General features: G+C 29.8%; 1 protein-coding gene across 3 annotated transcripts in view; it reads left to right on the plus strand.

The window, feature by feature from the left end:
• The first annotated feature begins 261 nt into the window (after positions 1-261).
• The window catches only part of LOC115878833 (protein SRC2 homolog), a 41,270-nt gene continuing 25,030 nt past the window's right edge, over positions 262-16,501 (plus strand). For 2 of the 3 annotated variants that reach the window (XM_030895442.1, XM_030895443.1), the window contains exon 1: positions 262-412. The gene's annotated coding sequence lies outside the window, so the exon portion shown is untranslated. The remainder of the gene's footprint in view (positions 413-16,501) is intronic. The other variant, XM_030895444.1, reaches the window with a different exon arrangement.

Consider the following 16,501-nt stretch of genomic DNA (forward strand, 5'->3'; position numbering starts at 1 on the left):
GTTTTAAATAAAATAAAACACCACTGGGATATCAAAACATTTACTTTGCTAATCCAAAATATGATACGGAATAAATTTTCTTGATAAAAAATATATATACGTCAAAATATATGTTTCAAAAGAAACATGTATTAAAAGCGACTGTATTTAAAGAAATACAATACTATAGTTCTCGAGGATCCCTCGTACATAAATTTAAGTCTGACACGATATTTACCATGAATTGTGACGTCACCTGCTGCCTCGCCATCATTCATGGTCAGCAGGACGACGGCAGTTTAGCAGTTTATTTCACCAAGCTCGCAGCAGAAGGTTATTTTAAGATTTCGAGACAGTTTTTCGTTTGTTTTCGATTGATAGTTCTTGTTTGTGCGACGATCTGGTCTAGTTTTACGGAGGAATAACATAAAAAGTAAGTTTTTGGTGTTTATTTTGTTGTAATGATACGCCTACGAAAATATTTCGCCAAGGAACTAAGAGAAATCGCAAAAATATTCGATATAATTAAGATTCTAAAATCATTAAGTCAGATTTCCTAGGATTATAAATCACAGGCGCATGACAAATTTAAAAAAAATTATATCTAAAATTTAGAAATATATTGATTCTTTCTAACTAATAAACAAGGGTTTTGTTTATACCCCATCTTTTGTCAAACAGATTCTAGCTTTTAATATCAAAATGTTAAGTTTATTTTCATTGTAATTATCATAGAGTAAATAATTTGTTACCTACTCACAATAAAATGTGATTATGCTGGGGTGATATTTTTTTCGATTAATCAGAGTGTATCGTAAATACTTGTGGTTGATATTTTTGTGTATGAGTAACAATTATATTTCTGTTAATCTCTAATAAGGTGTCTTAGTAATATTGGCTGTTTTCCTTGGGCAACTCTAAGTAAAAAGTGCATATCTATACATTAATTAAACTGTGTCTATACCCTCGACTAAAATTGTAATTGTAATTATAATCAACGACTATAAATAAATAATGATATATCCTTATAAGACCGGGATTGAATAGGTAGTTACACCATATATGTGGTTTCCTTTAGCATAATCTCTACTATACCGGGTAGCTCGTTGGAAACAAGAAATCCAAACCCCCATGCAAATTTTGAACTCTCCAAATATTGGCCCTCTATTAATTTTACAGCTAAAGTCGTTAAAACTGAACAGATAACGATCAGTCAAACATAAGGTAACATCAGCAAAACTAGTCAAAGGTCAAATTGCCATAAGTTGTCAACTTATGATTATATCATTGTCAAATGTAATATGTTGTGCTCACAAAACATCCCCCTTTAGAACATTTTCTGTAATGGCAATGACTATAAAACTGACTGAAAGCTATATTGTGCGAACAAACACTAGAGGCACTGCTAGTCATTAAACAGTTAACAAATGTTCATGTGTTTTTTAAAGATGTCAATATTTTTATTTCGTTGTGTTTTGTGAATATTCGGTGTGTGATTTTGCCAATTTCCTCCTTAATTACTGGTGTATTTGGACTTATTTTATCAAGTACCTACGTTTTATTATAAGTATTCATATTTAAATGCAATGGCTTTTTTCAACCGAGGACGTAAACCTGCGAAGAACAACTGTACAATAAATTATAATTTTTTATTGTAATTTTTAATATCTATAATTTAATTTTAATATACCTCTTTCGTTGCAATTAAAACAATGTTTCTGTAATATTAAAAAAATTAATTAAATATAGGGATCGATATTTCATGAATTTACTGCACAAACAAACTCAAGGGGGGCTTTTACTTTCATTTCTTAACATGACAGATGACAAGTTCTAAAGAGGGATGTTTTATGGTTGTGTTGTCTCCACTGCTACGTTATAATACGTACGGTTAGTGTCCCCGAAATGCATTTTTGTAATTTAAAGCTGGTTCGAATGAGGCAAAAACCCAATGTTTAGAAAATATAATTTGACATTAACAAAATTATAGGCTGACATCTTAAAGTACGTTGTCATTTTTGGTTTTCCATTGTTACCTGTTCAGTTTTAATTGAAAAATAGATGCAGTTTTTCTTAAAGTTCTTAAAATCAGCTTGTCCAACATTGTTCAAATTTGGCATGTGTATTCAGAAACTGTGAAGTATAGTTGCACTTCGCTGATGCATTTATTTAGTTGCAGTAAAACTTGTATCTCAAATAATAAATGATAATGATGCATTTCATTGAAACTCATATTTCAGTAAAATATGTAAAAGTATAGATTAGGTAGTAAAGATTTCAGTTAACGTGTCCTTGTTGCTGCCAGGGCTAATCTCGACGGGCCTACTTTGTTTACGCGGAATCCGAACCGCGGTCCTCGACCATATCATGGTCAAAGGCCTACCGACTAAGGAGGTGTCTAAATCAACTCTTACTCACGAGATATCCGATCTCATCCGGCCTCGAACCGGCGTGAATGAGCAGTGTGTATCAATAGATTTTTACACTTTTCCCTTGAACAACAGCACGATACAGAGTTTCAAACCGGTCACCCGTCCATCCACCAGTATCGCCTTACGTCGCTTAACTTCGGTGTTCTAATGAGAACCGGTGTTTCAGCGTAGCTAGGCCGTTGCTCTCAATAAAATAAAATGTATCCAAGTCTAATAGAGCCATTATTGAACATAAAGAGATCGATTATGACAAGCAGATAAGACATGCTTGATAATTCCCAAACACAAATATTTGGAAAGGGGGTCAATCACCGCGAACTTAGAGATCTATTGCGTCCTTCTTTCTTGAGTTTTAACTCATCAGAGGCTTTTTCAAGGCTGTGACAAAAGCCATTATCTGAGACGGTTTAACAGAGGTTAGTTCTTCATCTCCAATATCAGCCATACCAAACTACATTGCATGAATGGTTGTTGTCACGATGTACTCAGTGATGAGGTGTTCTCGTGTTTCCCCATTTTCTCCACAAAATCTGCTTTCGCCGTTGTTTCTTAGCTTCAATCTATTGAGGTATTCGTTGAGCAGACATTACCTTTTTCAATCCGTGATAATCCGAAGATTGTTCTTACTTAAATCAACGAAAATATTCGATTTTTCTCGGTCGTAAGTTGCAAGAAATTTCTTCGAGTGTCAAAAACCGTTGGAAGATTCCCATTCCAGGTTACGGATGGAGTATTCCAGGTTCTTCAGTTCCGCTTTAAGTTGGTTTCCACTTGGGAAGCAGAACGGTTCTGGTGCAGTTAGTAGAGTGTTCGCTCTTTTTCTAGCTAGATCGTTTGCTTTTTCATTGCCTTCTATCCCTTGGTGGGCTGGCACACAGAGTAGGAGGACTTTATTATCTTTGCCTAATTTGTTCAGCTTCTTTAGGCATTCTTTAACCAACTTCGAATTGGTAGTTACTGAGTTGGTCGCTTTTAATGCTGCTTGACTGTCGGATAAGATGGCTATTTCATGTTTCCGATATAGTTCCTATCTAGTATATATAAGATAAGTTGTCCGCATCTTTCGATAGCGTAGATTTAGGATGCCGGGGTAGGTGCTCATTGGTTCGGAGTATTTAGTTTTCGGTCCAAATACTGCTATCCCTGTTCCTGCTGTAGTTTTGGAAGCATCAGTATACCATGTTATGCACACAGAAAAATAAATTCTTCCTTTAAAGCAACTTGATTTATTTTAAGATAATGTATGCTTTGTATATAATGAAAACAATATATCCCCCTATGAGGAATATGATATTCTTGGATTTATTATTTTTGTTAGAGAATATATTTAATTTAAAATTAAAATTTTATTTTAAATGAAGAAAGTCTTCGCTTTCGTTCATGAAAATATATTTACTTCATATAAGAAAGATGATATTCTTAAATTAAAACAATCTAATTTAGATATTCTTGGATGAAATATTTTTAAGATTTCATTGTTTTGTGTGAAGTAAATTGCAGAAATTTCGCTTAATGTTGTAAATAAATTTCATAAAATGATATTTTTTTATTAAAAATGCCATATTCTTGTATTAAAATTATTTTATTATTGTCTCAAAATTAGAATATATTTAAATCAAGAAAAAATATGTAGCTATAAGGAAAAACGAAATTCTTCATTAAAAGCATATATTTTTAAAACAAATAAATCTTTTTAAAATCATTAAGTAGTTTTAAGCAGAAAAAAATATTCTTAATGGAAGCATATATTTTCAAGAATTTGCATATTCTTGGTTTAAAAATATTGTTTTTTTCTGTATGGTATAGCAAAATACAACTACCCATCACCGAATATTAATTAAAGACCATTCGTCACTCCAAAAATCCGGGTCATGATAAGAAAAGAGATGCTGGTTTTAAATATCCCTAAAACCCTATTCTACTGAAGAATATATTTTCATGACAGAACTTGATGTGCAACAATTCAGCATATTATTAGTCCAACTTTTGCAATTAATAAGTATTTCCATTTGTGATAACTGTGTTAAAATAATATATTTAAAAAAACGACAAATATTTAGACGTATTTACATACTAAGAAAATATATTTGTAATTACCAGATACAATTTTTCCCTATATAAAATATGATTTATCTGAATTCTCCGCAATCTTATTTAGGTTAAAGATTATCGATTCTTCTTGTTTAAACGCAGTGTCGAGACTGATCAATATTGCACGAAATACCCAGATTTAAAATGGGAAAATTGAATGGCGTTTTTGGAATTATTATTGCCGCTGTTATTATTCAAAATAGAGAGTGTATTTTTAGAATCAAGACATCTGGTTATCGCCGATGTGAGAAACATTATTGATTACTTAAAAATAGCTGATGCTACTACGGGGCCGTTTTGTATACAGTATGTCCTCCGTCTTTACAAGAGGATAAACTTTTTTATTGTTGACATTTTGAGAGAAATAGATTCTTCATAAAAAATTTTGTTTGTTCTAAACTGGCTAATCCCGTTTATACTTTCCCAAATTTGCAGCCATTTCCAGTAAAACAGGAAGTAACAGAACCTAATTGAGTACCGCCAATCAATCCCGATTTATATCATATACTAACATTCCAAATTTCGTTATTTTATGTGAAAAAAAGGTTTAGAGGTGAACCACTTGAAAAACACCCGGTATATCGCCTGCATATGATCATTGTTGAAAAGGCTGAATACAGGGTTCTTTACCACATACGACACGGAGTATTGTAGCTAAATGATTAGATTTTTACAAATTGTAAATTTTGGGTTCGTTGAAGGACTATTAGAGCTACAATTTAGAAATATTTTTACAAGATACAGAGTGTCCCAAATAAATAAAAAAAATCAAAGTTGTATTTTTTAAATGAAACACCCTGTATATTATTACATTTTTTGTTTCTACGATTAAAATACAGGTAAATTTGATTAAGGTTTATTACACATAAACCTTACCGTTTTTGAAATATTTTTAAATAATTATGTGAATAATTTTGTGAAATTGCAGTAAAAATTTTAAGGCTTCATTTCTCCAAGGGTATCAAAGTTTTTAATATTAAATATTTACTGAAGTATATTTATTGATTAGTTATTGTGTTGCAATAATAAAAATTATACTACCTACTACCTCATACAGAGTCTCTAAAAATTTATTTTAAATTATTTCTAGCTTTAAAGGGCAATAACTTGTTTAATTTGAATGGAACGCCCTGTATATTTTAGGAGAATCAGATGCACAATTTAATTGTCTATCAAATTGTATTATACCATTTTTTATCTATCCCTTCAAGTTTTCGTAGAAAATGCATTTTCTTATAATTTAGACATCATTTATCAATATACCCATGGAATATTGAAATTTTAGATTGTCTTTAAAGCAACAAATGTACAGGCTAGTAATATTATCGTTTTTAGCAAAATGATAATTATACTAGTCTAATTGTATGCTAAAAGAAAACTATGTAAATCTTTATAAAAGAGTATACCAATAATTAAATATAACACCATTATTTCCGCCCAAATACTAATTAATTACATACTTAATTATGTTCGTTAATAAATTATTCTAAATAAATGTGGATTTGGCACAGAAATCAATATAATAATAAGTTATGAAAATGAATGTATCTGTTGTTATAAATAAGCATTTGTCAAAAAATGAAATATCATTTTTAAGGTGTTACTTTTTATCACACTGTCTAATACACATACAAAATTCAGTTTTTTGGTATTTGGAGCAATTATTATTAACCAACGCAAACAGTCAATTAATGTAGTTTGAATACTGGAATCATATTAATTGGTCCTCTTTAGCAAATATTTAAACAGTTTTTTTTTATTTTTAATGAAGTAAACAAACTATATCGACAATATTACAATATTAGTATCTGTGCTCTTTAAAAATTTGGTACATCTTTAAAAATAATCTAAAATGTCAGTATTCCATGGGTATATTGATAAATGAATTTTAAATTACAAGAAATTTAGATTAGCATTTTCTACCGAACTTGAAGAGATAGGTAAAAAATGGTATAATATAATTTGATAGACAATTAAATTGTGCATCTGATTCGCCTAAAATATACAGGGTTTTCCATTTAAATTAAACAAGTTATTGCCGTTTAAAACTAGTAATTATTTAAAATAAAATTTTAGACACTCTGTATAAGGTAGTATAATTTTTATTATTGCAACACAATAACTGATCAATAAATAAACTTCAGTAAATATTTAGTATTAAAAACTTTGATACCCTTGGAGAAATGAAGTCTTAAAATTTTGACTGCAATTTCACAAAATTGAAAATATTTTAAAAACGGTAAGGTTTAAGTGTAATAAATCTTTATCAAATTTACCTTAATTTTAATCGTAGAAACTAAAAATGTAATAATATACAGGGTGTTCTATTTAAAGAAATACTTTGGGACACTATGTATCTTGTAAAAATGTTTTTAAATTGTAGCTCTAATAGTCCTTCAACGAACCCAAAACTTACAATTTGTAAAAATCTAATCGTTTAGCTACAATACTCCGTGTCGTATGTGGTGAACAGCCGTGTATATCGTTATTCTATCAATTCGTAAAGTACTAAACACAGATACAATATGCGAAAGAGAGTTAAATTAATCAAATTTTAGATCAAAACAAGAATCAAAATCATCAAAAAAAGTATCAAAAGATATGTTTAAGCTACACAATGTATATACAGAGCAGCTAGCAGCTTTAGTATTCTAAAATGTTTATTTATAACACTCCATAGAAACTAATTTAGGAACTATTTTTTCTTTCGCAAGTTAAACAAAAGACAAAAATATATAGGTATACTGATCATTTTGGCTAAAACATAAAAACAGAAAAGTATATTATTCATTATTATAGATATCTGAACTAAAGCAAAGATAATTCTAACTATAATATTCTTTAACTAAAGGCATAATTAAAAGCATGCTTTGTAAGGAGATATTTAGAAAACAGCTTTCTCAATTAATAATTTTATAATTGTTCAATATTGTGTGGGAAGAACTATTATTCCAAGGATAATTAAATTTGTTTTGAAATTGCTTTCTTTCATAACTGGAGCAAATTATTATTATAAATTCTCACCTAAAAGTGTCGTCTTGTTCATATTTCTTTAAGTACTTTAAAATATATATTTTTTTATTAAAAAAATGGTGTATATTTCGTTATATTTTCGAAGGTTTAACATTTTTAACTGGAATGTTCACTGAATCATGTGGAGTAGTATCTGCAAACTTTCCGTATCATTTTGCTAATTATTAGTCATTGCAAAATACTGCCGCACTTGTTAATGAATAGGGTATATTCCTAAACGATTTCTTTACACTTTGTTTAAAAAACATTCCACTATAAAACGCATAAAATTTTGACTACTTATTCAAATAGATATAACTGAAATATCCCTGACCTTAGAAAATTAACGTTTTTAGAGCCTATATGAATATATTAAGTGTATACAAAAATAACAAAATATTATTACAAGTTATAATTTTTATTAATATCACATCATAGTTTAAAAAATGTAATGCAAACCCTCATAAATATCTAGTATTTTTTTATTAATGCAATAAAAAAAATTATATCAACATCTATCATCAAGGATTCATTAACAATAACATAGTCGTTAATCTTTTGCTGAAAAATATTAATCACACATTAAGAGGAAATCAAGCAAACCACTTTAAATAGTTCACCGATGCTTTGTTTTAAAAACTTATAATTCCTTTGTCGGATATTTTTATAAATGGTCTCACCTTCCGTTCAAGGTTGCTTATAGTATAGTATCGGCAAAAGTAGTATCGTAAAAATTTGTTACCTTTAATTGTTGCAAATATTTTATAGTAAGGGAGCGTCCTTTAATTACATAAGACGATCATAAGGGGAAGGGGGTCAAGCTGGAGTGGGTTTCGGCAAATATTACCTAATTCTTTTCGGTCCAAAAATATTTTAAAAATATGAGAAAACCATCAGATTAATTTAAAGTAAATATTTCTAAACTAAAATATACCGAAATCTGACACACTTCTTCTATACAGGGTGTTCCTTAATGACATGCTAATATTTAAGGAGGTAAATCTTGGACCTATTCTAAAAAAAATCTTCATATGAATATATTATGTCCTAACATTTAACTTAAGGTACAGGGTGGTAAAATTTTCTATTTTTTATTTCAAAATATCTCTGATGGTATATTTGATACACGTCTTCCATGCATCAAAAAAATTGTTTTATTTCTGAATTTCCTTCCAGCCGATGCAGAAATGATTTCCACGCAACAGTCATCGCATCATATTTTCAGCGATTTAATCCTGAAATAAACTGACTTTATTTTTTTAGAGGTAAAAATGTTTAGAAATGAATGGATATTTTGAAAATAATTTTTTTTAAGGGAACTAAGTGGTGTCGTACCACTTTTTTGTCCAAAAATATTCATAGTAAAACCCGTATGGACGGCACTGATTGAAATAAATAAAATTCTTTGTACACCAAAAAGGTATTTTGATACATAGAAAACGTGTATCAAGTTTCATAAAAATATCTGTAATAAAATCAAAGTTATTATGAAAAAAAGAAAATTTTTTTTAGAAAAATTTGCCACCCTGTATCTCAGATATTAAGTTGTTTAGGAGACATATTCACATATCAAATGTTTCTCTTAGAATAGGTCCAAGAATCACGCCCTTAAATATTAGCATGTCATTAAGGAACACCCTGTATTTTAAAATCCATGAATAGATGTAAAGTTATTTATTACCTACCGATATATCGAAAATGTCTCAAATACCATATGATGAAAAAAAAACGGCGTCAGCGATGGCTATAAAATTCAAGACATTTTCGATAAATATGCGATCGATATCGACAGCGATCTTTTGATAGCTGTCATTTTATATGAGGAATGTCATTGATGTTAATTTCCCAGCCAACTAGACGCTATTTTTCCGATCATACGGTATTCGTTTTTACTAGTCTTAATAAAAATGATAAGTCAATGTGTTGTTTGTTTATAAATCCAACACATTAAACTACAAATTTTCAAAAAGCTCACGTGAGATTAGAGGAGGGGAAGGGGGTGTCAATAAATCATCCAAAATGCCTCCCGTAATTAATAGCCCCCTAAATATGTCAGTCATCATAATTTTTTAATTTATGAAGTTAATTATCAATTTACCTATAGTTTATATTTTTATAAAGGAACATACGATCCGCAAACATGATATCTTGTAATTAAAGTAACAATCAGGTCTTCAATTGAGTTGATTGATTAAAGTTGCGTGACATATCAAATAATTGTATTACCGGACAACAATAATATTATTAATGATCATCCAGTTAATATTTTAGAAAATCTACTCCACAATATTAGCAGCACGTGTCTGTTTTAGTTAATAATGGCTATAAGGTGCAATAGGTGAGTTAATATTTATTATAAGTTTGTTACATATCCACAAACAAAATAAAAAAAAAACACCTGTTTTTACAACAATACTAAGCACAATAACAAATAGCCGGAGAGCTGGAGACATATTGAGAGAACATATTTTAGGCAAGTGAGAATAACAAAAAAAATAAAGTTTAATAACTTGTGAACCCAGAATCCTAAGTCTGGCTGGGGGGTTGGGGGTATTTCACTATTGCGCAACCCATAACATTTGCAAAAAAATAAATCCAAAAAACATTCTTTAGGCAACTTTAAATTTGTTTATTCTTAAATTTTAGCATCTATTTAACCTAGAAATAAGTATGCCAGACTTTTTTTTCGGGTTTAAAGTGTAACCCGACCATTCCAAATATGTTTAATTATTATACCTGGAAAACATACTTTAGGCATTCTAAAATTTTTACAGCGTGTTTATTAGATGATATTACAAAAATATGTCGTCGGTGAAACGTGATAAACTGCTAAGTCCATTATTCCTAATTTTACATGAGAGCAAAAAAACGGTACAAAAACACATGTAGGAAGTATTTTGATGCGTTAATATGATAAAGATATAAGAATTTTATTTGCTGGGGAACAATAAACCTCAATATTTCGTGTTACGTCATTTTTTTCCGACACAATAGGGAGATAGCAGATATTCGTCTTGCAGAAATAAGAAATAAACATATACTTCTGGAGATAGCAACCTTTATTGTTTGAAATTTTGAAAGTAAAAATGAATATTACCTAAACAGATATATAAATAATCAATTAAATTTAAAAAATATGATATTCATAACCATATATTTATAATATCGTCGGTCTAGAAGCAAAACATACCAGTCCAAAAACGAATAAATTTTTAATGAAAATTTTAAAATTTTTGGCATGTTTAAAGAACTGAAGTAGCAGAATTTTGGACTTAATGAATATGAAAATAATTTAAAAATTAAACTTACAATTCTTAGAAGATATGGTAGAATCCTTCCATGCTTATCCTAATTTTTATACAACGGTAGTAGACCGAGCTTGGAAGACAGTGCGTGATTTTAATAAATTTTTATTACTTTTCCCTTATTTTTTTAATTTTATAAAAATTATGTATCATTTCGTGAAAATACGTTGAAAAAAATAAAACTGATTAGGTACTATGGAAATTCTTGTACAAGTAAGTAATGTTTAAACTGTTATAGCACGCCGATGAATTGCTCGTATAGAATTTCGTTTTCCCACCCTTTACGATACCCCGTATTTACAAGAACGGATCGACGCAGGGTCCGGACTGGCCATATTATAGATAACCATTAAAGGGGCCTTTTTAATTCGTATAATAATTAATGAGAATTAAGAATAATTATTGTTCTTAACAATATTTGCTTTGCATTGCATTATGGAATTTGCATTGCATTGGTTTACCTTGCATAGGGTAGTTCCCTGATTTCTATACAGGGTGAGTCTTAAATAAGTGCAAATGTGTGCAGGGCTGGTAAATCTCGATAAAAGAAACATAATATTTTCTCTTTACCGTTTTTTTTTCAAATAAATCCAAAACAACCGAGTTATTTCACTTTTAAAATTTCCAATTTTTTGCTATAATTTTGAAAATCATTGGATTTTCGTTCTTGTAAATTTATTCTACTACCTATGTTACCATATTACAAACAAAGTATGTTTTTAAACTAAAAATTAAAAAAAAATCCAAATTTTTTTTTTAAATTCCATTTTTTCAAAAAAAAATTCGCGCAAAAAACCTCATAATCGTGTTTCTTGGGTCGAAATATACTACCCTAAAAATATTTGCACTTATTTAAGACTCTATAGGGAATATAATAGGGAAAATTGACCAAAACGTAAGGCGAAAAAATACGCCAAAAAAACATACTAGCCTCTCCTTACATTGCCACCCAGGCCCCTTTGGCCTAGTGCGACCCTGGATCGACGTACTGTACTAAAAAAATATACGACTAAGAATCTGTGTGTTTGCTTTAGCGTGATCGTAACGAAAATTACGGAGATAGCAGTATTTCGGTGGCTATTTCAGATCACTAGGAGTTAGCAGATATTATTGAGTTAAAATAAAAAAATTTCTTTAATGAGAAAAAATATCTTTGCTTTCCCTACTTATAGAGTATTTTTTTCTCTTTCTAATGGTATAAAAAAACTTATTAACGTAAAAATGGAGTTAGCAGGTTTTCACGTTTCACTGACGATGTGTTAATTGCCAGACGAATTCAACGGGTTTTAATACTTGCCTGACGCGAATATAGATTTTAAATGAGCGCGACAAAAAAGTCTTATGTGTATCTATAAGCGCGAAAAAGATAGTTTATTGAGACCCGTCGGCAGCCGATGCGGCTGACGTAACAGTATTTTGGAGTACTTCAAATTATCATAAAAACATTTTTTTTTTCGGTTTCATTTCAATTATTTGCAGGCTTTTAATGCAGATATTATTTTGTTGGAATTAAGTTACCATGTACAAATATGTATTTATGTACAAACATGTATTTGAATTAAATATTGATGTCCATAGTGTAAATACTTTAGAATAATTACTGCAAATAAATATTTTAGTAACTACTAATTTCGCTACTAACTACTAAATCACAATGGATAAAAAACATTTAAGTTGTGTAGTTTGTAAAAAATTTGCTAGTGACAAAGTTATTGTTTTTTATGAAGGCAGACTACAAAAATAAAAAGGATTTTTAAAAGTGCGCCAACATTATGGTTTAAAATTTAAAGAAGTGGTTTTACCAGAAAACGTAGTCCCGACAAAAGGGTACCATGTACAGGGCTAAAAAAATAAGTATTCTGGAATTTTATTAAAGTACCATTGTTAATCTTTCTAAATAGATTCAAAAGAAAGTAAAAGTGCTTTACTTTTATGCTTAGGCGTTAAAATGACTTTTTTATATTGTCAATAGGGTCGCAAAAATTAATAATAATATAATATGTCACAAAAGTATAATAATAATTATACTTTTGTGACGTTTGAAAAAAATATATTTTATATAATGCTAATTTTTAAATAATTATTCGTCTTTTTATTCTTTCAGATACAAAATAGTTAAATTGAAAAGTCTTCTTATTGAAAGGATTTCAATCATACATTTTTATTAAAAAATGTTTCTTTTTATTTATTCAATATTAGTTAGTTTTTTTTTTAAATTTTACGACCCCAAAATGCTGTTACGTCAGCCGCATCGGCTGCCGACGGGTCTCAATAAACTATCTTTCTCGCACTCATAAGACTTTCTTATCGCGCTCATTTAAAATCTTTATTCGCGTCAGGCAAGTATTAAATCCCATTGAATTCGTCTGGCAATTAACACGGGTGACACTTTAAACACGAAAAAAAAGTCTGGCATACTTATTTCTAGGTTAAATAGATGCTCAAATTTAAGAATAAACAAATTTCAAGTTGCCTAAAGAATGTTTTTTGGATCTATTTTTTTGTAAAAGTTATGGGTTGCGCAGTAGCGAAATACCCCAACCCCTCAGTTAGACTTAGGATTCTGGGTTCACCAGTTAATAAACTATACATTTTTAGTTATTCTAGCTTGCCTAAAATATGTTCTCTAAATATGTCGTCAGCTCTTAGGCTAAAAATCTTTGACAAGGAAAGAGAGGGGACGGGTAACACACATATTCTCCCGTTATCGGTTAGTGAGGCCAAAATTCGATCGGCAGCCATACTTTGGTGACAAGATTTCGAGGTGACACCAAGCGAATTTTTATGTTTTTTGTGAATACTGTTTTGTTTTAAATTTATAAACTGTGTTGTTTAGTATGGTGAGATGTTCAGCGTATGGCTGCAAAGGCCGAAGCGAGTAAAAAGTGGCTGGAATTACATTTCACAGGTAAAAATCGACATACAACTTTTGTTATGTGGTCACAAAATGTACATTTTTTTCATTATTGCAGTAAAAATATGTAAAATGCTTTTAATATGTCTTGTACCACATCCTAACAAAACTATTTTTAATAATTCCAAGTAGTATTTTCAATATCCTGTATTATATATATTATATATGTTTGAAACTATAAATAATGCTATTCAGCATGGATTTCTCCAGTGGCGTAGGGAATTATAATTAGAGAAATACAATTTCTGCAATAAACATTTTTTATACATATTTTACATGTAAAAAAATGTATAAAGTATTGTTATCAAATAGTAAAATAATTGTAAACTATAAAAAAAATGAAAAATTCTAGTGATAAAAAATCTATATGTAAAGTTGTTATATAAAACTTAAATTTACCTGCCAAGATTTGCTGGGGGTGGACAAACTTGTAGTGGACTACTTGTTACTATATTTTTTTAAATATTCTTTCAAAAAATTTGCTAATTTAGGTGTATAATAACAGTTTCAGTAAGTAATTAATAAAAATTTAAAAATAAATAAAATAACACAAAGCTTCTAGAATTGTTTTATTTTTTTTGTGGATAAATTCGGATATTCTTAAAAATAGGATATTCGTATGACTGAAGGTAACAAATATTAAAAATTACATTATTCATTGAATCCGTACGCAAGTGTGAAGGGTAATGGCTAGATTCATTATTATACCGTATGGTCGAAAAAAAAAACGACGTCCAGTTGGCTTGTAAATGACGATCGACGACATTCCCCATATAATTTTACATATAAATGACAGCGATCTTCATTTCATAGCCATCGCTGACGCCGTCTTTTTTCGATGTCGTTTTGTATAGTTTTTATGTCATTTTATATGTAGAATTATATGGGGAATGTCATCGATCGTAATTTACAAGCCAACTGGACGTCGTTTTTTTTCGATTATACGGTATAATAATGAATCTAGCCAATTCCCTTCACACTTGCTTACACGAATTCAATGAATAATGTAATTTTTAATATTCATTTGTGAAATTGTCATTTCCAATGTCTTGATAATCAGTCCACTGTGACTGTTAAATAAATTTTGCATTATCGACTTAGATATTCTAATATTATAAAGGTGAGACTATAAAATACAAAATTGTATATGCATTTCTCAAAAATGAACGATATATTAGTTTACGTTTTAATAAATATTTTGTACCGTCTAGGTACAAGCTAATTTCTGATGCTACGCCATTGGAGAATTTCGCGTGGTGACAACTTGCCTCACTTTCAGCTGCCGTGTTACCTGTCCCCTCTCTTTCCTTGTCTAAGCTAAAAATACTATGGTTTAAGCAACGATGGAATAAATTATATAAAAATTATGTAATAAAAATATAGTATTAAGTTTTAAGGCTTTAGGTTAAAAATACACACAAATATTATCAATATATCTAACAAAGACATCCTACATTAAGGCAATAGGGTGCTATAGGTGAATATATTTGTTATAAAAGGTTTAAATACATATCCACAACCAAAATCACCATGAAACCATCAATTTCTACAAAAATAATCAGCATAATAACAATATAAGGTCTTAAGCAACGATGGAAACAATAATTTCAAATATTTTACCATTAAAATTACGTTTTCTTTGATATATAAAAGTAACATAATAGTTTAAAAAGTTTTTTAAGGTTAACCTACCGAAATATTATCTAACAAAAAACATCCTACCTTAAAAAACGACGATCCACTGCAGAATTATCACACACAAAACCAGAATTAAACTAAAAGTTCACTGTTTCTTGTCTTTCTACTACTATTAAACATCAAAATATAACGCAAAATACAATCGAATAACTTTACTGTTTTTTTTTCTTCGACGCAAAGCAAAGAAAAACTTTATTTTTTGTTGAACTTCGGGCGCCGGCGCGGCGTCGCGCCGCGCGCCGGTTGCTAGGTTACCTGAGAAGTCAAAGCTAACTATGTTGAACTCCTATGCAAATAAAATCGTATCGATAAATGGATAATCTAACGTTACCGTATGATCAAAAAGTTTTATGATAGCGTGCTTTTAATTTGACAATTAAAAATTGTATTGTTATACAATACAAGGCACGCTTGATCTACATAATACTATTTTCTTACATTCTGGAAAAAGAAGTAGTTTATGGATTATTAGTATGTTTTATGTATAAAAGTATTTGGTAAAGTACCGGGTGGCCAACTAAGAATGGAGGCTGGCTGTATCTCAGAAACTACTTATCGTATAACTTTGGGAAAAAAATATAATAAGTAAATCGACCAAGAGAAATCCCTGGAAATTATTTTCAATCGAAAAATGTCCGCTAGGAGGCGTTTTTGTGATAGCCAATCAGCAAACAGGGTTTTTCTCAAAAATATGCAGGTGAACAGGTATTTTAAATATTACTAGTGTAATCATTGAGAAATTTGTATTTTTTTGATATAGAGTTTTGCTCTATCTCATAAAATAAAGTGGTGGAAGAAAAAAAAAAGTAAGTAAAGTAAGTAGTAAAGTGTTTAGGCAGCAATTCTAGGATGGCGAATGATTGAACCTTTTTTAATTATCTGAATGAAATGAACTAGTTATCCATAATTTCTAAGAGATGAATTGCCAATTTTGTTAGGAGATCCATCATGATGAAAATGCATTTGTTGCAATTCCATCAGTAGTTGGTGTAGTTCGTTGCAGTTGGTGTAGTTGATGCAGTTGGTGCAGCTGTGCCGCTTATTTTGCTATGAATGTGTGGGGCTTCTTG

Source organism: Sitophilus oryzae, unplaced genomic scaffold, assembly GCF_002938485.1.
Source record: "Sitophilus oryzae breed Bouriz unplaced genomic scaffold, Soryzae_2.0 scaffold_1532_pilon_pilon, whole genome shotgun sequence".
Classification (NCBI taxonomy): domain Eukaryota; kingdom Metazoa; phylum Arthropoda; class Insecta; order Coleoptera; family Curculionidae; genus Sitophilus; species Sitophilus oryzae.